At 40.4% G+C, this 23,986-nt stretch overlaps 1 protein-coding gene across 3 annotated transcripts in view; it reads right to left on the bottom strand.

Annotated features, from left to right (window-relative positions):
* LOC124163971 (contactin-associated protein-like 2) overlaps positions 1–17,854 on the bottom strand; it is a 130,172-nt gene extending 112,318 nt beyond the window's left edge. For 2 of the 3 annotated variants that reach the window (XM_046541112.1, XM_046541111.1), the window contains exon 1: positions 17,703–17,853. The gene's annotated coding sequence lies outside the window, so the exon portion shown is untranslated. Of the gene's footprint in view, positions 1–17,702 lie in introns of all 3 variants that reach the window. The other variant, XM_046541110.1, reaches the window with a different exon arrangement.
* Between the last annotated feature and the right edge of the window lie 6,132 nt (positions 17,855–23,986).

Raw genomic sequence — 23,986 nt, 5'->3', positions numbered from 1 at the left:
GATTATACTTAGGTTAAAGAGAGTCACATTTAAGTAAAAGGCATAAAACTTCAAATAATAACCATCAAGAAACTGCCTTTTTCCGCAAAGAAAATTGAATCTGAAAAGCAGAGGATGCATGTTCACACGCAGCTTTTTTTAAAAATGCATTCCGATTTTGGTTACCCTGTCCCCAGCATCCTAAAAGCACAGTTACATGCATCGCCAGGTGAGATTATGAGCCTCACCGTATCATTTTGCTCCCCTTCAAAACCTCTTGAAAATTCTGATTAGAAACAATTTTATCCGCTTCGAAAACACAAATCTGATAAAACATTTTCCCATCAATGCCTTATAATACGAACTCATGCAAAAGTGTCATAAGTAACGCGAGTAAGTAAAATTTTAAAAGCCTTGTTAATCGCCAACGAACCATCAACGAATGAAAATAAATCAAATTGAAATTATCTCCGTTTATAGACGAAAAGACGTTTTTTACGCATCATTCCCCTTCGTCACAATTACGCCATTTCATATTTCGTAAGAATTGCAATCAACTACCACGATACTCCCACGCTTCGATCACCCAGGAGAAGTTTCTAAATATAATGGACGAAATATTATAGAAAAAGAACAGATAGAAAGAAAACATTGAACCTTCCATGCGTAAAATTTTGCGGTCAAAGAAGACGAAACCACAGGTTGCCATAAAAAAAGGATTGCCCGCAACTAAGGACTTTCCAGACTTTGAAGCACTTCCCTGTGGCGAAATCCTTTCGATAGCTATTAGCCGAGGATAAAGCAATGTTGCGCTGGTTCGCAACACGTTAATAAATAATTATCCGCTTGAGAAAAAAACAGTGAACACGCGAGGTTGATTGCTGTGAGCTCTTCTTAATTCCAAGCCAGTTAATTGGCTCTCCCAGCGCGAATGGCAGTCTCCGACGGTTCTCACATACGCTTGGATTGGCAGTCTATCAGAACAGTAACGACTCTGTTTAATCTGCAAAATACTGATAGCCACACGGGTAATCTCAGCACCCCGCTGAAACGTAGGTTGAGTCATCCTGAACTCAACGTGTATTTCATATAAAATCGTTTCTGGCTTGATTTTGTGGAAGTTCGATAGATAATGAGAGAACACGAATGGTAATTTCCACAATTTTAAATTCAACACTCAAAAACCCACTTTATGGTTTCACCACATTGTGATACAATTTCCAATCCAATCCTATCCATCCAATTTCCTAAAATTTTCCGGGGAAAGACACCAAACATCCCGATAAGGAGGGCCTCACCAAGAAGCCCAGCCGAGGGCCCCCAACCGCCCCTCCATAAATCCCCAAACACACTCCACCGAACGCTGCCCTCAAACAATTACCCCGGTGAACCATTATTATGAAGAACGACCCATGCGATCACCATGGTGATTCTCCCTAACATAAGGAAAACGTCCGGAGGCAGCGCTTGCGTTTTAGCGCACAAAATACTTTATCATACTATACTGTGGGTAAGTCTACGCCAAAAGAGGTGATTAAATAAATTAACTACTTAAAGTCATATATTCGACGTGTACAATTTACATGCACGCAAGGTCGGATCCAGGATCTTTTTCTGGCGGGAGGGGTACACATTAAGGTCTGACTAGCAAACGGTGCTCTCATATTTCGGATTAAAAACTACATGAACGCTTTACGAAGTGTTTTTATTGCTAACATGAATATTGCCACCACGTACAAGCTTAAAGTTTCGATTAAAATTCACTTAATACAAACTTGTATCTAAAATGTTTTGCTCAATCGAACAAAGAGAGTTAGCCGGAGGCACATGGACTACGGCATGGCACGGCGGGACGTTTTGCCTGAAGACGCTTATACGACGTATTTTTTATTGGCTTGTTTTATCATTATCTTTTGGTGTATCAAACATTGAAAAAACACTTCATTTGTTTAAAGCTCACCTTAATTGTGTGGAAGAAGTTGGAAACAATAAAACTGTAATACTTTATACTGTGAGTATTTCTTACAATTCCTTGCACACAAAATCACTAAGAATGACAGCACAAAAAATAGTTGAATTATTTATTGAGTCCATTAATATATTACAATAGCCGATAAAAGTATTTATTTAACAACAGCTTCTCTAATATCAAAATCAGAATCAAAACAAACAAAAAAATTAAAACCGTATCCAAATATTTTACTTGCTCTTTTCTTCTCTGTCGGACTGCTTTAATTGGTCAACTGATTTATATGGACCAAAAAAATTTGTTAAACACGATCCTTAAAAAATATTTTGAGATATGCTAGTTAATTCAGGCTTTAATTTCTCTGTAAAATTAGTACCTCAATTTTTGAAGTTTTTATCATCACTTTGGCAACTAAGGCAACGAGTATGGATAAAAGCCGCGTCTTCATGATTAAATATATATGTCATACAAAACTTACTTAGATATTGTTAATTGGTAACAACCAAAAGCCTTAATCTAGCCCCAAATGTACTTCCGTGATATTTTACACCTCTAGTTTAAATAAAAAAACTTCGATTACTTTAACCAATGTTTTTTGCAATTATAAAATTATGCGTTTTGATTATTTTATTTACAACATACTAAGTAAAAGATGCAAGTGTAAATATATATAAAATAAAGGAGCAATAAGATCAAAGAGATCCTGACACTTTTTTGAAAGGTTTAATTAAAATCTAAAATTAGATATCTGTGCAGTTCCAAGGAAGAAATTCACTAAATAAATAGTGGAGCCATAATACGACCCTAATTAAATTTGATAAGCTGTGGACTTCTCACCTTTCATTGTATTTTTTACGATATTGTTATTTTTTATTTGATCTAGTTTTAAAAAGCGATAATAGCGTCAAAATCCATTTCCGCGCATGCAATTTCCAAATATTTTTGGGAGGGTTGGGGACCGGATCCTCCGGTGAGGGGACCCCATCATGAGCCCCAGGCGAGGGCCCCCAGACCTTACCTGCTTCAAAGATCATGGGATAAACTCTCGTTCGAAACAAACAAATGTACGTATATGCTGAATATGTCGCATCGATACCACTAATGAAAAGCAAAATAGTATTAATGATCCTTATTTAAGCCAAGCGATACCTGCTAGCAGGGTACTCTGCTACCTGCTAGCATCCTGCGTCGTATCAGCGCTCAATGCCTCGCCCCAAGGTTACCTCACTTGCGGCAGCGGGAACCAGGACGACGTCACACGGGGTTTTCCCATCATTCATACTTAGCCGTCGCGTTTTCGCGCGTTTGAAAATTTTCACTTTTCATTTAATAGCGAAAAATAGATATCGTCCGTTAAAAATCTAAAAGTGTGAAATACATACTCCAGGAATGTATGAACTCGATGTAGGCAATAAAAAAATAATAGAAAACCACCCTATTCTCCGCAACTAATGTTCCACATTCAGCGCAAAAGCTAAAATGGAGAATTTAACCCGGTGGGAATCCCGATAAGCGTTAACCCACGTCATTCGCCGAGAAAGAAAATCTCATTTCACTGGATTTCTTGTTTAATAAGTGACCAAGGCAGTGCTCACAAGGAGGGGACTCTAATGTAAGGGAAGAGGCAGATGGGGTCGCAGGAGCAGAGTGTATGTGTGAAGGGCTCTCGGAGGAATGATGGACATGACAGGAATGGGGGAGGAGGAGATCGACTCAAAAGATCGAATGGGTTGAGGCAAACCCAGCTTAGAAAGTACGTGTCATTGATCATCCACTCCCGCTAAATGCATCTTTAGAGCTCTTCCTGGCGCTCACAGCACACCCAATTTTCTTACTCACTCTTGTACGCACTCTAGAATGCGACGACGAAAAGGCATCATTATGGAAAATCGACTAAACATAAGTGATGCCTCACCTGGTTTAATAAATACTTGGATGCGGACCTTCAGAGAATGGAATTGAAGTTGAATATGCGAATATTTATGTATTCTGTAAGTGAAAACATTTCGTAACCCATATCGGCATTAATGGATACTACACGCAATAATAATACTTAGAAATAATAATCTGAGGTATGATGATTATTTTTACTAGTATCGCGAACTGCACGCGTAAATACGGAATAGCTTCCTTCAACAAATCAGATACCTAGTCTTTTCTCATTTTCTCACGATTAGCTCGAAGAGGAATTCTGCAGAGTCAACAGTCCAGTCGCCCCTTTCTTCTCCCTATCGTACGTCAAGACTGTTTGTTGTTTTATCGCTATCTCAAACGTTTGACGCGTCCTGGAACTTCCGGGGTGACATCATTTCACCTGCACCCACCTTCGCGTCGCCCGTCCAAAACAGACGAAGAAAACCGGGAGTGACTAAATGTACTATTAATTCACTAATCTAGTTCACACGAATTGCAAATAAAATTATCCAGGAGAAGTACTCACGAAGAAAATCGGGAGCGACGACAGTTACCTTACTTCGCAAATCAAATGACACACAAACTGCGGACACAATGAATAGAATAAGTGGTTCAGGCGAAACAACAGGAACGACGACGCGGACAACCGAACGCCACTATTATCATTTACAATACTCCAATTTTATATATTTCGCGTCGTCAACAAGAACTGTTGTCCATTATCACGTGGCTCTCATTGTTTCTCACGTCGTCATTAAGTATTGTTATAATAAATACATTATTAATACATCTTTATTGTTGCTTATAGCACCCAATTTACGACCAAAGGGTTAACGGTTGATTCATTTCTAGTCTCTCAATATTAATCTCACGGCTGAAGAAGTCAAATTTGTAGAAGGGACGGTTAAAAATTCATCATTTTTATTGAATTGATCAATGAACACTCAAGGAAAATAACACGATATATCAAGTGCGTGGAAGCAGACGGGATAAGGACTACCCTAGTAGCACGAAAAGGATTATATCTAGATTAAATACGTATCATAGTATACACTGTATAAATATTATATCTGTATAAAATACATGCAAATGTCCTCTACCATGCAGATAATATCTAGATATTATACGTATTATATCTGCTGCCATAATATGGATTTTATATGAATTAAATACGAAAACTCGACGTAAATCTGTATATTATACATATCTTATACATGTCTGATGATCCCCGGTTACGCCGAAAGGATATTATTTGTATATTTTTAAGATTCTGGTATTCATCAAGGACCATGGATCATCAGACATGTATAAAATACAGATTTGCAAATCTATATACCGATGTATTTATAAATCTAAAAAATATACAGATATAATCCTTTTGGGTCTACTAGGGTAGTACTTGATGAGAAGTTTGAGATCGAAAATACACGAAATATTTCAGTGCACTGTTGATTCCATGCGATTCCTCAGAAAAGTCGTTCGCATTGCAGTCGATGGAAATTGAATAAGCAGCAATTCTCAGAGAGCAACATTTTCAAATCGAGTTCAAACACAGGATTTTTTAAAGGGACTCGGGACTCATGGATGAAACCAAAACATTTTGCTCCTAATGACGCAGTACTGATCACTATGTCGCCAATGTAGTTTTAAAGATGATGATCGTGAGCAGCTATATGCTTCCCTTGACTAAGGAATTTATTTACCTCAGAACCATCAATTTTACTGAAGTTTCTCCGTGAAGAGCTCTTCTTCGTTTGTCATTATTTTTTAGTCCTGCTTGCTATTCGAATTGCAAGAAGAGCGTTATTTGTGGGGGAACTTCGGAGATATCAGCAAAGCGATAACATCCATGAAAACTTTTCTATCACTCAACCATGACTGAGGTGACAGATATTTTTCTCGTAAATGAATGCCACGCTAGCAGACTGAGGCGTCCTCATTACAGTGACGCTAAAGTGAAATAACATGCAAGAAAAATACATTAATCAATTATTTCGAGTATTACATTGCTATAAAGGCCCATGTGATCGTAAAATTACTTTCTAATCTTGAAATTGGGTTCGACTTGGTTACAAGGGGCAGTAAAAGCAATCAGCGAAAAATACGAGATCGTGGAAAGATTCCGAGTATACGATTGAGAGGAATAATTCTACAAGAACATATCAACCGTTGATTGAGTTGACCAACAGTAAAAATATTGTCAGAATTTATGGTCATTACTGACGCATTCATTAATTTTTTTATTCCAACCAACTCGCGTGCAATGCCGTCGCCATAAGACAAAAATATTACGATGTACCGTTTATTGCTCCAGTACGAAACAATATGGCACCATGACTATTCTTCTTGTCAATGAATCCAAAACTTTCGTGATGCAATGGCTCAGACAAAATTTCTCTAACAGTAAAAACAGAGACAGTGTGTAAAGAATCTTTCTCGAGTGGATTTAAATCTCGCGATACCGGCACCGTTCCGGAAAATAATCTTGGTCAAACATAACGATAGGTGAGATATGAGTGGCATAACTGGTTCATTTATCTTTCGTCATTCATCACTGGCCTGCTGGAATCCAACGTGTTTTTTTTATGTCATCCAACCTCAAGCAGCTCTCGAGTGCTTGTTGAAGACATTCTCGTCAATTCTGCAAGTGTAAGACGGCTTGGATCTTGTGAAAGACATCAACTCCTCCCTCGGCTATGACCCCAGCTCAAGTGACATAGTACATACCATCGTATCGCCCCCAGGGAATTCCAATCTACTACACTCGCTCGTTTTCTGGTTGAGCGGTCGTATATTTTTCGCAACAGAGACAACCTGATTGGTGCGATCATTAATTACCAACTCGAGGAGTTCGCATGTCTCGCGTTTGAGTGTATTTTGCTTCTGGACGAAAGAATTTTTTCGCTAACCCCGTGGGGTCAAGATCATCCCGTTTTAATGGATGAGGGGTTTTTAGCTTACACGCATGTCAGCAAATACTGAAAAACTTGCGTACTGGAAAAAAAATTAGTTTCACCCCATGGAAAATTTATTTTAATATTTGAAAACAGGAAATGACGAGAGAAAATATCTGAAACGTGTTAAATGTGCAGGTGATCCAATTTTTGGGTTGAGGATGGTAATTTAATTATGCCGGGAATAGCAAAATATCCACGAGATCCCGGTCAACGCAAGTGATTTCTTCCTCTAAGGTATGGTATGGTACTTGGAGGAAGCGAACTCTGAAAGCTCGAAAAGCACATAATTGCTAACACCCGAATAACCTTTGGTGTTTTCCCCCGTCCACATGTTTTTGATGAAATGAGCTGCCATAAGACACAAAAGCAGCAATTCCTAAGCACAGTGCCCACTCGCAGTCGTCCCACAGAGCATACTCAGCGTCTGTTTTTATGTATCCGCGGTGAAATAGACTCTAATAATGGCTACATGAATGACATAGACAGACTCACAAATCATTCGTTCAGACCCGAGGCTGATTTGACTTTCGAATTTAAAGACACACGAACTTCTCTAATTACCAAATACATTTGCTCAGAGAAAAGACGTAAAGGGCCAATTGCTTCGCCCAAGAGCCACATAAAACCTCCATCACCATGAAAATTAAGTATGTTTTTCCATATAAAATATTTATTAGATCACTGCCATGTTTTCGACGCTCCGCATCATTCTCAGGCGACGCGGAGCGAATAGTTTGATTTCCATTCAATATTCAATAAATTCCATACAGTAGAGCCTCAAACCATCAACCTCCACCAGGGGCGCAGCTAGGAATTAAGACCAGGGGGGTTTTTAGGAGCAAAACATTGTGGTGTCTGAGGGTGTGGAATACCCGCCAGGGTGAGCAGGAGGTGCGGGGGCCCTCCCCTCGAAAAATTTTCAGATAGGTGGTTGAAAATGGTGAGTTTTACAGCTTTCTGAGGTATATTTTTTTTAAGTTTACACTTTTCTATAAATAATATTAATCCAATTAAGTGAATTGTATTAAACTTAAAAATTTTCTGAGATATGGGGGGGGGGTTTATCCCCCAAACCCTCCCCCCTCTCGCTTCGCCACTGACCTCCACCACTAATCATCCCCCGTGAACATTGGCTAGAACGTTTCCCTCATCGACTGGATTAAAATACCAACTAGGACCGCTTTGGAAAAGTAAAAAAAAAAACCCTAAACAAAGCAATTGGATACTTGGGACACCACTATGTCATGCGGCAATTAATGGCTACTTCCGTGCTGATGGTTGGTACACTCGAGCCTACGGAAACAAATTCAGCTGTTTTATAGGTTAATGTGAGCTAAAATTCGAATGGTCGATGAGCTTGGTAATATCCTAATTCTTAATTTTAGCAATAAAAGATCACTCTACCGCAATGTTGACTTGACAAAAAATATGATGTACTAAGCTGTTTTTAATTAACGCTGATAACTTATTGCTGGGTCTATTGTTCATTTTTTATGGAAAAATTATACCATGTTTTTAGTGAAATTATGTCCCAAATTTCATTAAGGTTTCCTTAAATAAAGCCAAACAGCGCTCCAATTACCCAGGAACCGATTACTCATTGTCAGCATTTATCTCCGTAGGGAGGGAGAGTTGCTAATTGAAATAGATATTAAATTCTATGTTAAGAGCCCTTGGTTAAAAGTATTTTCATAGCTAGCACAAAAATGTATTGCTATCATGGTACTGACTCTAATACGAAATTGACAATTGTTGCTAATCATGGAAATTTGACCGTAATTTCTTTTTAAAGAAAAGTGAAAATACAATGATAGGTATGGGTGTTCTGAACTGGCACGGTCCCAGATAGCCACTCGTTGCTATTCATTTATGCAAACTGAAATTTTCCCAGAGCTCGGAGAGGGAACATTACAGCTCTAGTTGTTTTTTAACTCTCGGTCCAGCGTAACGGCATGCGCACGTTCGATGCGATATCTAATCACGATGGGAATTTCAAATTTCGCGTATTTTTTCCATTTAGAATGTCTAACAAACTCCACACGATGAAGGAGTACAATAAACAGGAGTGAAATAAACAGATATCGAGATAAGATACCGCACATCTTCGGTCAGTATCCTCTACTTCGATCTGATTTTTCAAGTCCGTAATGCGAGACAAAATATCTTCGCATGAAATTACGTAATCGATCAAACTTCCTCGAAACCGCTTTCAATAAATCGATTTTTTTTAACCAATAACACTCATTTATGGCAAAAGCGCGAATCAACTGTGGCTTATTAAATAAAATAATCAATCAATCGCTCTTGAGTGTGCTGATCCACTTTCCGTCATAGTCAATGCATGAATGCCCACTGCTAATTCGTGGGTGGCAGGTTGAACTCTAGCAGCTACATGAGCTATTTTCGACCTGCGGCTTGATCAAGTAAAACGTGAACTGTTTCTTACATTGCTTAACCATGATGCATGTGTCTTTATGACCAATATCACTTTTGTATATGTTTTATAGTTTATTTTCTGTTTTTAAGTTCATTTGTTGTTGGTTTTGTTTATTTGTGAGCATGTTTATTTTTATTTCTTTTATTTCTTTGTTTGAGACGATTCTATGGTGATAAAAGATAAATAATGAATTGTTAAGGAGAGAGCCATCGTGAAGTGGATGAAAAATAGGATTGAGAATAAAAATGAGTGTCAAGTGATACATTGAATTTAATCGCTGTGATACGTTAACCATGATACTAATCACGTAAATAAATACGGAAAATTTCGATGAATCCATCTTATTTATACCACCAGTATTGATTACAGGAGGCGTTCATGAACAGAAAGGAACTTCTAAGAGGAACGTTATGTAAGAGTTTAAAGAAAAGGTTTGTGAAGAGTTTGATTTGGAGTGTAGCTCTCTACGGTGCGGAAACGTGGACACTGAGGAAAGAAGACGAGAGAAGATAGGAGGCATTCGAGATGTGAGTATGGAGAGGAATGGAGAGGGTGAAATGGACGGAGAGGAAAATGAACGACGTAGTGCTGGACATGGTGGGTGAGGAGAGGCAGCTTTTAGATGAGATACGGAGGAGACGGAAGGTGTGGATGGAGTTAATGCTTAGCGGGGAGGGGATGTTGAAAAGGGTGTTAGAGGGAAGAATGTTAGGGCAACAAGGGAGAGGAAGGAAAAGAAGGATTTTTAGATGTATTGAAAGGGAGTAGGCCTTACAGTGAATTGAAGAAGGCAGTGCTGGAAGGGAAGGGAGGCTTCCAGGTCACTTCTTGAATACTCCATGGAAACCTTCCTTAATCGGTAGAATACTATAATAAATAAAATTGATTACAGAGGTTTACCAACGGAGAGGCGAAATGAATTCGTTTTGATTTAAAAGCATGATGAATCCGATGTGTGCTAATATATATCAGTAGTTTTGGGTACAACGGTATATTCTACACCAAAATAATGAAAATGAATAATTATATTTTTTTAACTAATTAAGACGCAAGCAAATGCACGGGAAGACAAAGCGGGGAACACTGACATTGAGATCTATTGGGGAAATTCGCAGACTTTGATTTCTGAAGAATTTCCCGTTTCGATGGATTTCCGGTTTCGAAAACATTAGGATCATAATGAAGATGGAGGACATGGCGTTGAATAATCCACTGTAAATGGTAAAGTAAGTGATCTTGAAATTAACAAAAAAATTCGCTACGAAGACCACGACGACCATGGAATGTTAAAAAGTCTCTTATGACAGACGATCTGATAATATGTTGGGACAGTGTAAGCGGAGGTGACTGCAGGTGTAAGTTTGGTGGTCAACCTGTTTTTAAAGACACGGAGAAGCAGAAACTATTTTTCATTTATGGTGGTTATGGAAAAACATATTTTACCTGCTCTTCTGAAATGAGAAAGGGAGTATGTTTGATTATTATTAAAGGTATCCTGATAATGTTGGATTACAAGGATGGTTTTACGAATCGCCCTGCCTGTGCCCCTCCCAAGGTGAACTTACCACTGTAATTAACAGTAAGGCCAATTCGCATTGGGCCCTTTCATTATATCCACATGCTTACTTTCATCCTTCCCCTCCCCATAATCTCATATCTCTCCCTTATGGCTAAAACTTCTTCATTTCTTTTCCTTCTCTGTCCATCTCACCTTTTCCGTTCTTATTTACACTCACATCTCGGATGCCTTCATTTTTTCTTGTAACTTTTTGTTCTTCACCGCAAAGCGCTATATCCAAAGCAGTATATTCGGTATGTAATAATTATAGTCAGTATAAATCGCGCAGAAATGGTCATCAGGTACCCAACACGGTTTATATCGGGTGAAAATTATGAATGCGAAGTTTTGTGTCATTAGGAGTATAATCATAATTGTTCACTAGTGAGAGAGATCAGTGAGTTGAGACTGACTCAAGGTATTCATTACGTGAACGTAAGTTCTATTATTGTTGCGAAACCACAAGTAAACATAATAATTTAGCGCACATTAGTATATTTGATTTCTAGTGTGATGAGACACGTAGATACGCTAATACGTGTCTAAAATACTTAAAAAATAGAGCAATATGCATCTTTGGTGTTTGGTAATAATATGTTAAAGGCATAATCTAGAATGTTATTTTGTAGCCAAATTTTAGAATACTCTTTCAGACCTAAATTTCGATTTTCATTTCTTCCTTATATGTGCATTACGGGTATTTTTAAGTACAAGCCAGACTACTCAGATCATCAATATCAGAACACTAATAGGGTGAGAATCGCGTGACTGAGAACTTATGCCTCGCTTTGTGTTCTGGCACCGGGGGGGGGGGGGGGGGGGGGGTCGGGGATGTCACGAAGAATTTAGGAAGAGAGAAGAATGCCTCGGTAAGACTTTCGCGGACGGTGAGAGTAAGTCAAACTATAGCCCTTCCAAACATAGAAGGCATAGGCTTTACCCGAAGTTTGAGCTCAGCGGAAAACGTAGTGTCTCGCCCTGACCGCGGGGACAGACTTTTTAAAGTGACGGTACCTTGATACCAACTTCCAAACTGCTAAAACCCATTTTGCGCATTAAAAATTTTCGAGGAATCAGGTAGTCCTAAATTTGACGAGTGAAATAGTTCTATGCAATGCAGAACAAACTTGTGAGATGCAGCGAAGAAATTTCGAAGACGCTCCTACTAATTTTAGCACGATCAGTGGAGCTAAGAGGTTCTAATTGCAGCTCAAATAGTCGATTTTTTCGGTCGCCTACTGTCAGTTCTCTCCATGCTTCTAGGTTCGTTGATTTTCAGTGACTTTCACATCAAAATGACGTAATTTTTCACGCTAATCGAAAGATGTGGGTGTAACGATCTCGAGAGAATCATAACAGACGCAGGTGAGCAGAGCGCTTTAATGCGGCGGTGAATTAAAGCGGTCTGTTTTTATCACTACCCAATGAATATCACTGACAGAACAAAAACACGGGTTACGCGAGTAATCCCTCATGCGAAATTGAAAGGTCGGGAGGAGGGAAAACTGACGGGGAAGCAACACTGAACATGGCTAATCAAACACTTCAATAATTAAAACGAACAAACTTTGCATTCATCCACCAATTTATTTTCGTGGTACGACTAGTTTCGACGCAGCGGCGTCATCCTCAGGTACAAAAAAGTAAAATAAATTGGTGGATTAATACAAAGTTTGTTCGTTTTAGTTATTGAAATGAACTTCCACAAAGTTGAGTCTGTGAATGTAGACAGTATCAAACACTTCAAACTAAAATACCCGTGACAAAAATAAATGCATGCAAAAAAATGAATGTGCGAGCTCTTTTATTGTCCTCGTCCGAATACATCTATGCAAAACATACTCAAGTTTACATATCAAGTAAAAGACAATTCAGGATTGGGACAGACAGTGACGACTTGATTTCCGTGGGCGCGTTCCGAAATTCACTGGCAGTACTGAAAGTGCTGCCAAACAGTTCCAAAATCAACTGGCAGTACGGTACAGTAACCGATGACGTCAGTCATTTGATGACGTTCCCTACTGTGAACTCTACTGTGGCTACTGCAGGCCTAGAGCAGCAGTAGCGGCAGTAAGCAGACGAAAGCCGATGTTCACCTGTTTTTGGAACACTGCAACCGCTTTGTCTAATAACACTCTGCACGCAATTAAATGAAGTACAACGGACATAATTCATGATACATTCACGTAAACTGAGAAAATGAACTCTAATTTCTACTTATAAATATGTATTGAATGTGAAAATGGCAATTTGTGCGCGAATGAGTGTCTGATTACCTATATGAAATATTTGGTTTGCTAACTTCGTGTGATTTACCGATAGTGTCTTGAATAATGTCTCGTAAATTTCAGTGGTAGATAAGAAGAAATTCCTGAAAACTTCAATGCAAGAAACAATTACGTTTTCAACGCAATGTATGGTTATCATGTGTTACATAAATGCATGCATAAACTTTCTTGATTTCTTTCATCAATGCAATGCAATTATTTTGTGCCAGTGCATGAAGTACGAAATATAATGTGAAGTGTATAGCGTGTATGGCGTTTAACTTTGCTTCAAACATGAATATTGAGTGACACCCAAGTAATTCCTTTATCGGTGCCTTGTAAATTGTCCTTGATTATGTTTACGCACTGTTTGAAGTCATTTTTCAACCTGAGATTGAAGTACTTTTAATTTTAAAGGTTTTACATGACTCTCCTCAATTGCAATGGATATTTAAAAAATATTTCTTTAGGCTGCAATCCATCAATTTCGAACTTTCATGCTTACAATGTATATATTCAATTTACTTTGAAAAATAGTATTTGCACGATTCATTATTTCCCGCGAAATTATCAACGGCCTCTACCGCAGCCACTGTTGACCGTTCCGAAATCACTGACTTGCTTACAGTAGCAGTATTGTTTTCCGTTCCGTTCCGCAGCAGCAGTAGCAGTACTGCCACTGAATTACGGAACGCGCCCACATATCAAAATATCGTCCCTCACTTTCGCATGAATTCACTTCAACATGGCACGGACGCGCACTTTCCCTTCATTTCCCTCGGCGAGCAGCGATGGAGGCCAAGGGCGAAGCGGCGGCGCGGCGTGGCGTCCGCACAAGTTTTGCGCTCACGACGTGGTTTTTAAAGCCAAAATAATGCTCCGATTCGCACGGCTCGCTCACGCCGGGAGGAGCCCCACGGACCGCAGAGAGTAACGCGGCACACATGCTCAAGTGAAGCTCGTTCAAGACTAATCACAGGAATGCGAGCACGGTGACGAATCGCACGCCACCCCCCTCCCCACCAAAGGGCCGCGGAGTGGAAGTCGGTGGGCGTGGGTGGAATACATCGGACGGAGTGAGAGAGAGAGGAATCGTCACCTGTTCCGGTGTCGCAGTCGCACGCGCGACCGAGTGGCAGAGTACAGAGAGTGAGTGGACTTCAAGAGCGTTCGAGAAGGATGAGGAGGATGCCCTGGTCCGTCCGCCGCTTGCGTCAGGACGCGCTTTGATCGTGTTCGCCGCGAGACAAAATGCAGGGAAAGGGAGACATTTGCTTAATTCACAGTGTCCGGCGATATCTGGTGGAAATGTTTTATATCCATGAGAATAAACTAAAATGGTAACCTTCGACATAATTTTATTTACTGAAGTACCGACCGGGTTTCGACACTTAGTGCCATTATCAAGGTCGAAACCGGGTCGGTACTTCAGTAAATAAAATTGTGTGGAAGGTTACCATTTTAGTTTATTCTCATGGAGACATTTGCTCTCCATTTTTATTGTGTACATCATCATGAATATAAATATGGGTTAACGCCCCCAATTATGGCTTATTCCTCCGTAGAATTAGGGTCGCACTATCGTCAGCGATGCGAGTGGCGAGTTGATTAAACCCATGAAAATGTGAGGTGGGTGACAGACACATCCGGAGAATTCCTCCCTTATTGCACGTAATATTCGAGAGAGCGTGGTTGCCACTGCATTCATTTCTCACACACTGCACTACGATTCGATTCGAAGGTGGGCGGGGGCAGAGTTGGGCCGAAGTGTTGGATCAGTGACGTAACACCATCTACCACACTCCCATCGCGATTAAGGGCGGATAAGGGTTTTCTTCTGAGGGGAGGGGCACATGGGTCTGAAAGGAAAAATGTCTTCTCATATTTGAGATTAAAGGCCGCTTTACACGGTGAGTTTCATTCGAATGATATTTCGAGATGTTCTAATTTGCTTCAATTATTTCCGTGAATGGTATGAGCGCACGGCGTCCATCTTGCCACTGGCACCGCCTCGGAATTTTGAGATCATATATAAAAACTTCGGAAGCATAGTAACCCATGCGAAAGCTCAAATAATTAATACGTATTTTGAGAGAATTTAAATGAACAAAATCAATTCTCTAAAGTGGGTAATTCGGAAATAACATTCAGGGATATTTAATGAACAAAAACGACGTTTTTCTTCAAAATTACATCGATATTTTATTTTATTTGCAATTATCAAACTATATATCATGATCTGAACGCTGAAGTTTGGGGTGAGAGTCTCAATTAATGACAAAAGCCTTCCTTATTCGGTGAACACATTCCAACGAAAACGAGCCGTTATATCATATTGGCCCACCTAGGATGTCAAAATGTCAAGGGGAAAACCCCAAAAATAGTAGCCCATGAATGTCACAGTCCACTTTCTTCCCTTTATCAATATTTAAAGAACAGTGAATTCTCTGTGATGTTTAATTTAGGTACTTATAAACCTTTAACTGTAATTGCGCGCAATATCCCACACGATATCTTGAGAGCATTCATAGCCTTACGGTAATGGGGAAGTAGCAAGCAATGATATAACAATGACATGAGCCAACTTCATTGTAGAAAGTATGAGGATGCTGAAGCGCACTCTACCGAAAATAGAGCAGGTCCCTTCCTTTTTTCTCTTCCCAGTACCTTTCTTCTCTCGCACAGGAATGACCTTTGCTCGACTGCATTGTGAAGGCTGTGCACCCGAAGGGACCCCAAACATTCGACCGGTCTTCTCCCTTGTGGAGCCTTTGCTTCAAGCTTGTTGTGTTTTTTTTATTGGAGCTGGGCGCTGCGGCGTCAAAGCGGGACTCCTCTCCATAAGGTAGGATTTTTCTTGTCGAGAAACGACGCGCAATTCTTACCCAAATTATTTTTTCACTTACTTTCTCATTCACTGAATCGGAGGGGAAAAGACTTCGGGTAGCCATTTGAAGAGTAAGTTTCCTTCGCATAATGTTCTATAGCGCACTACTTTGAAACACATTCATGGTTGCACTGCAGCGAAAGCAACTTATTACTTCGTTACGGGGTCACAAAACGCACTAATTACTAAAGTGGTATTCCGCTATCCTTTACGTACCGTTTTAATCCCTCTGATTACTTAGTACGTCATGCCCCACAGAAAATCTAAGCAATGCAAAATTATATTCAAGCGCACATCTAAATGTAGTATTCCGTCGTCTACGACTTCCAAAACAAATCATGTGGTCAGAAACGGTCTGAAATATCGTTGGAATCGACATGCATTATCGACAGTCGAACCAGTGAGCATCGTTTCTGCGCAGAAAATTCGCCAAAATCATTAGCCAAATCATTCAAATCATCATCAAAACCAAATAATCACCGAGTAAAGTGGTCACGGCCAATGAATTTCATTCCAAGGATCATTTACCGTGTAAACGGCATAAAGAAAAACATACAGCAATTATTGTACACTCTTCATCTCCATACTCTGGAACACAATACAAAACGAAAGTAATGATATCGGGGCCATAGCGTTTTATACGAGGTACTTATAAGTACACCGGTGGCGGATACAGAAGGGGGACGCGTGCCCCCCCTTTCAGGACCGCCCCCATTGCCGAACATTGTAGAACCACAATTGCAGCTTTGTTATGTCGTAAGATTGTCTTATACCTATACGTGTACTATAATGAGCTTAAATAAAACTTTCTTCAACTTCGCAACGTGGCTTTATTAATTTTTTATTTCGCTAAAAGTAAAGGTAGCTCCAGATATCCTTTGCTCCCACCCCCCTTGAGTTTTTTTCTGTATCCGGTACTGAAGTACACCTTGATCACACAAGCACAGCCCAGAGTGCCCGAGAAACAATAGGGCGGGGACTATTTGTCGTGAATATCATTTATATATTTGCGCATTTTCCCTTTAGTTCACCATCACTTTGCGGAATAGAATGCTCACCGCGCGAAAGCACTAACAATGGTGCTGGAAGACACAGAAATGACGAAATGAAGTTCTTGACCGCTGGGCGGAAGCGCTGTTGATTGTTTGAAAGTCCGTAGTGACGTGCCTTGCATTTCTATAACGACCATAAAGAAACCCTCGTACCCGTGGTCAAATGACTGTAGTCCAACCGGGCGCGATAGCTATGAACTGCCGTGTCCATCATGATGTGTAACCATGACTTGGGCTAACCTTCATAACATGAGCGCCGTGAACGCATTTAATTTCATTATTCAGGTTTAACTTTGGAAATATTTAAAAATACATGCTACCCTAAATAATGCTAACCAAGCAACCTGGGTAAATTGGCGCCCATAGCCTGCTTCAACGGTCAGAGAGTTAACAATCTTAAAAATGTAAGTGGTACTACAGCGGCTGAGGGAACAAGCACTTAAACTTCCATCAAACAATTCACAGAATTTATACATCCGTTGAATTGACGACGCTACTCCACGGAAAAAAAACAAGTAGTTCCATCAGCTAGATACTTAAAGAGCCGGGAGTATAGTGCTGGTCAATTGTCCCGAGAACAATAGGAGGAAAGACGGCATTAAATGGTGAGGCCAAAGGCATTTCCTGACCCGTGGCAGTGCACGCACGAAAGATAAAAAAGGAGATGGAGTCAAACACTCACCTGGGATTTCCAGACGGAGGTGGATTTTGAGCGAGTCTTTCAGGCGTTTCGTGCCATGTTCTGACGGGTGGACGGATGGATGGATGGTGGTGCTGCCAGATGAGCTTATTTGCTACTCCTTCCCACGGGCGACTCTGGCAATCAGCTCAGCCCTTCCCCTCGGCCGCCAGAGGAGATGAATTGAGAGATTGGAGGGGAGAACGGATTGGGAGGGGAGGCCAGAGGAGAGGGGAGACCCCGCCCCCCCCTTCTTCCCGGCGACGGGAGGGGAGGGGAAGCGAACGCCGCGAAATTTGATTTCGAATGACTCGCGAACCCGCTCTCCAGAAGCCCCATTAGACTCAAATACTTATCGCATATCCAGTTGAAAAAAGTTATGCATTCATAGATGACAGCCAATGATGCCAAAGATTAAAATAATGGTGTGTGCAAAGCTCATATTTTCAATTAATAATTTTCAAGATCATGAGCTGCATTTCAGCTACATGCAGAGCATTTATTTGATAACGACTCTAAAATTTGACGAGCCTAGATTTTAATTTTTATCATGAGAGCTGTGGTAAAACTTCGTTTTCATCCGATTTTACTCGCAACGACATTTTTGTGCGTTGTTAAAGGCAATGAAAAATTATAATTCATATATTTTTTAATGGCTAATATATATTTTTTTAAATAACTAGCGATAAGATAAGCAAGACAGACATTATCATCAAATCAGTCCATGCGAAGAGAGCATTCCAGCAAAATAAACATCTTATTACCGCGGGAAATTTAAACATAAGAGTAAGAAAACAATTAATAAAACATATACTTGGAATATGGTTCTCTGTGGAAGTGAGGCATGGAAAATGGCAGCAGCGGAGAAATCAAGGGCAGAGGTTTTCGAAATTCGGTGCTACAGAAGAATAGTGAGGATCAAATAAGCTGAGATGCGAAGCCTCACGAAAACCTTGATAAAAAGACAGAACAACCTTAAAGGCCATGGTGGCATAGTGAAGACAATAGTCGAGGGACAATTAGATGGTAAGGAGAGAAATAGAAGACCTCGAATAAAATACATGGAACAGGAAAAGAAGGATGTGAAAGAAAAGAAATACGTAGGTGTGAAAAGATTAGCTGAAAAGAGAAATGTGTGGAGAGCTGCGTCTAATCAATCTCAGGATTATTGACCAGTGATGATGACGATATTTTTTTTAAAAGTAAACAATTTTGATATGCTTAGAGAGATGAACATGTAAGTTGTTAAGTTAAGAAGAATGTCCGGTGGAGCGATAGTGATGCGTCCTCTTAAAAATAGGGTGGTTTCCTTTTTTTTGCCTAAATCGAAAGATTATTACTCCTGGAGTAAAGTATTTCACGCTTTTAGATTTTTAAATGACGATATCTATTTTTCGCTATTAAATGAAAAGTGAAAAATTTCAAGCGCGCGAAAACGCGACGGCTAAGTATGAATGATGGGAAAACCCCGTGTGACGTCGTTCTGATTCCTGCTGCCGCCCTCTGAGGTGACCTTGGGGCGAGGCTTTGAGCGCTGATACGACGCAGGATGCTAGCAGGTAGCAGAGTACCCTGCTAGCTGGTAGTGCTTGGCTTAATTATAGATTATTAATACCTTATCAAACGAAGGAAAATTTCCGACCTTAGCCAGTTTTAATAGGTGATTACTAAGACATGTTTCCCTGAGCTCTGTGCCTCATGCATGCATTGGTAACCTCAGACGATGTTAAACTCCTATCTACTCGTATAGAAACTAGGTCCCTGTGACGTCACGTGGAGTTGCATCGCATGGGCGCCAATCTGGCCTTTTTCAAATGAGGATAAAATTGACCATTGCCATTCGTCTATACCGGTATTTCTAAAACCAAATAATTTGTGTATTATGAATACATTAATGGTGGGTAACGAATCGCAATCAATGCCTTTCGTTTTCCTTGATGAAGGAAACTACCCTATTAGATGGTAAGGAGAGAAATAGAAGACCTCGAATAAAATATATGGAAGAGAAAAAGAAGGGTGTGAACGAAAAGAAATACGTAGGTGTGAAACGATTAGCTGATAAGAGAAATGTGTGGATAGCTGCGACCAACCAATCTCAGGATTATTGACCAGTGATGATGATGATATTTTTTTTAAAGTAAACAATTTTGCTATGCTTAGAGAGATGAACATGTAAATTGTAAACGAGTACAACGTAAAAATAAAAAGAATAATGTGCGGTGGAGCGATAGTGATGCGTCCTCTTAAAAATTGTTGACAAACACTGATTCTCAGCTTATTGAAACAGCTTGTCTTTTTCCACACTATTTTATTTTTCCGACCATGGTTTCAGCAACTTGTGCCATTATCGAGGGCTTGTACCTTGGTTTTGGCACAAGTTGCCGAAACCATGGTCAGTGAAAATAAAAGTGTGTGGAAACAGACAAGTTGTTTTAATAAGCTGAGAATCAAAGATTTCCACCGTATCACGTCGGAAACTGTATCTTTTAAACGCTGATTTTGCCCAATGCTCCCAAAATGAACATATCCTACTTAGCGACTTTGGCGTGTTCTTGGAGTGGACGAGAGGCAGGGAAGTTTGTAGTCATTCGACAAAGAATAGCCCAACTGTCACGTTCTATGGCGCTGCACTCGTGACGAGCGCTTCACTTCCGGCGGGGGAAACGCGCAAGGCGTCGCCATGGACTGTGATTTATTTGTCTACGATGGCTTTTGCCTCCGACAATTAGGAAGCATCACTGGAAGTTGGTTACGTTTCGAAAGACGGTCACGGACGTCACCTAGTAGGAGATATCGAAGGATGGGACACTATCTGCTGTTTTAACAAGTAAGTACTAGTAGAAGCATTTCTCTCGGGTTCAAAGGAAAGGCTAGAGGCGCTTTTGCGGCGCGGAAAAGTGGACGTTGAGGAAAGGAGGCGCGAGATAAGAGATGGTGATGCGGGCCTGTATGAGAATGGAGACGGGCGGAGAGGACGACAAAGTTGTAGAGATGGTGGGCGAGGAGTTGACACTTCCAAATGAGACGCGGAGGAGACAAAGGGTTTGGATTGAGGTGGCGACAATTATCATCGAATCGAATAGGGGGGGGGGGTGAATAGGAATGCGTAGATAGGACTCGGGGATGGAGTGAAATGGTGTTGGCCCAATTGCGAATCGAATGGTGCAAATTGGGAAGGGAGACAGATCGGAGTAATTTCTCATTTAAACCTTTATTAGATTACTTTAATAATTATTTATCTCAGGTTTTCAGTCGGATGAGTTTTTACACAAATTCCAAAGTTCTAAAGTTTTTCCCGTTCCTTTTCACCCTGACACGACTAACGACAAACAAATATTGATACAATTCACGCGGATGTCAACCCTCTGTTGTGTCCTCGGAATAATTGACACCTAATAACTTAAGTTTAATTTCTTTATTATTGACCAGCTCGAGTCTCTATACAGTCGGGTGTTCACAGCATAACCCCCTCCCCCCTAATGCATGATGACTTGGTCTTTAACAGTTGCCTCCTCGGTGTCACTCAGCGCCATCTCCGCGCGCGTCCTTAGCGCCGCTGCCTTCCTGGTGTGCCGGTCAAATGGGCCTCCACGCGGACCCGCCGTAAACCCGAGACCGGCGATGATAGACTCTCATAGTAGCATTTGCGCACAAACGTCAAAGAGGAATTCAGATGACGAACGCTCCAATCAGAACGAAGCTGTGGAATTACGGAACTTCAACAGAGAGAAAAGTAATCAACCTGTACCTGAATTCGATCGATAAATATTTCGATGAGCATTAACAAACTCATTGTAAGCCACCAAGGGCAAGCTTGAAATGGCCAATTAACAAGTCGATTTAATGGCCTAAAAAAGTAACATTTATTTGCTATTAAAAAAACCATTCAATCCAATGTAGGCAAGATTATTTAGTAGTCATCTACAGCACTCGTGGATGGATAACAAACCACCCAATTATATTATCACGAACATACCACCATGCATTTCACATGTTTTTTGAGAGTAGCACACCACTAAGGATGTTAAAAATGCATAAAATCCACTTCTAGTGACAAATGTAAGCACATTAATTATATATTTTACATAATAACCGATAAGACTCACGTACAGGTACTCGATATTTGCTCCTCCAAGTGATTGTCGTTGCATTGCATCAGTGGAGGGTACATTTAAACGGACACAGGAGTTTAAAACATAAAACTTTTCCGTGGAAAGTCGCGTAAAAATGTTAAGTAGCCTGTGAGACCAACATCAATCATCCAGTGATGAGTTCAAAGCTGCCCCGTGAACGACTGTATAAATAGGGTAGTTTCCTTCATCAAAGAAAACGAAAGACATAGATTGCGATTCGTTACCCACCATTAGTGTATTCATAATATAAAAAATATTTGGTTTTAGAAATCCCAGTTTAGTCGAATGTTAATGGTCAATTTTAACCGCATTTGAAAAATTCCAGATTGGCGCCCATGCGATGCCACTCCACGAGACGTCACAGGGACCTAATTTCTATACGAGTAGATAGGAGTTTTACATTGTTTGAGCTTAACAATGCATGCATGAGGCACAGAGCTCATGGAAACATGCCTTAATAATCACCTATTAAAACTGCCTGAGATTGGAAAGTTTCCTTCGCTTGGTAAGGTATTAATAATCCTTATTTAAGCCAAGCGCTACCAGCTAGAAGCCTGCATAGTATCAGCGGTCAAATCCTCGCCCCAAGGTGACCTCACACAGCGACAGCGGGAACCAGAATGACGTCACACGGGCTTTTCCCATCATTCATACTCAGCCGTCGCGTTTTCGCGTGCTTGAAAATTTTCACTTTTCATTCAATCACGAAAAATAGATATCGTCATTTAAAAATCTAAAAGTGTGAAATGCGTACTCCAGGATTAATAATATTTCGATTTAGGCAATAAAAAAATAATAGGAAACCACCCTATTCACATTAATTGCACGGGCAGAAATCTCCCTTGGACTGGGAGTGAGAGACCGCAAAATGGAGTTCCAAGATGCCGCAGCCATGAGCTACGCTTGCTTGGGAATGTAATGCATTTGACCCAGCCGAAACTCACATTCATTGACGGAGTGAACCACTGGCATTTATTTATTTTTCTGCGCCGCTGAGCACGCAACTACGCGTTTCCTTAATTCCCAAGGCAATTTGACCAAAGTTCATGGTGACAAGAGCGGCAAAAGTCTGTTTACACTCATAAAATACTAAGGTGGCTTTTTGGGTTATTTTAAAGGGATCGTAGCTCGAGTCCAAGTTAAATACAACGTGATAAAGAATTTGTACTCGATGAAATTTCCGTATGGATCGCACTTTCAGGAGATTCTTTACATATTCCAGTGGTGACTAGACAGCGATTAAAAACAAAAATAAATTGGCTGCATATAATGCAGACCGTACGTAATAGGGTAGTTTCCTTCATCAAAGAAAACGAAAGGCATTGATTGCGATTCGTTATCCACCATTAGTGTATTCATAATGTACAAATTATTTGATTTCAGAAATACCGGTTTAGACGAATGGTAATGGTCAATTTTATCCTTATTTGAAAAAGGCCACATTGGCGCCCATGCGATGGCAATCCACGTGGCGTCAAAGGAGTCTAGTTTCTATACGAGTAGATAGGAGTTATACATCGTCTGAGATTACCAATACATGCATGAGGCACAGAGCTCAGGGAAACATGTCATAATAATCACCTATTAAAACTACCTAAGGTCGGAAAGATTCCTTCGTTTGATGAGGTATTAATAATCCTTACTTAAGCCAGGCGCTACCTGCTAGCAGGGCACTCAGCTACCTGCTAGCAGCCTGAGTCGTATCAGCGCTCAAGCCTCGCCCCAAGGTCACCTCACACGCCGACTGCTGGAACCAGAATGACGTCACACGGACTTTTCCCATCATTCCTACTTAGCCGTCGCATTTTCGCGCGCTTGAAATTTTTCACTTTTCATTTAATCGCGAAAAATAGATATCGTCATTCGAAAATCTAAGAGCGTGAAATGCGTACTCCAGGAGTAATAATCTTTCGATTTAGGCAATTAAAAAATAATTGGAAACCACCCTATTGGATAAAGGTAAACCGCCCGAAGCCACGCGTTTGCCTGCCAGAAATACACACCGTAATAAAGAAAACCACCAATCCATACAATGTTTAACTATGTATGTTCTTAGAGTCTACTATAAACTTTCTAGGGATGTTGTAGCCTGTTGAGTCGTTGGGTCGTGAACACAACGTTCAATTTTAGGTCGAGCATTGGGACACCCCCTGC

The sequence above is a fragment of the Ischnura elegans genome, chromosome 8, assembly GCF_921293095.1.
Source record: "Ischnura elegans chromosome 8, ioIscEleg1.1, whole genome shotgun sequence".
Lineage (NCBI taxonomy): Eukaryota > Metazoa > Arthropoda > Insecta > Odonata > Coenagrionidae > Ischnura > Ischnura elegans.
Note: the sequence above shows the minus strand (reverse complement) of the source record. Positions and strands in the feature narration are given on the sequence as shown.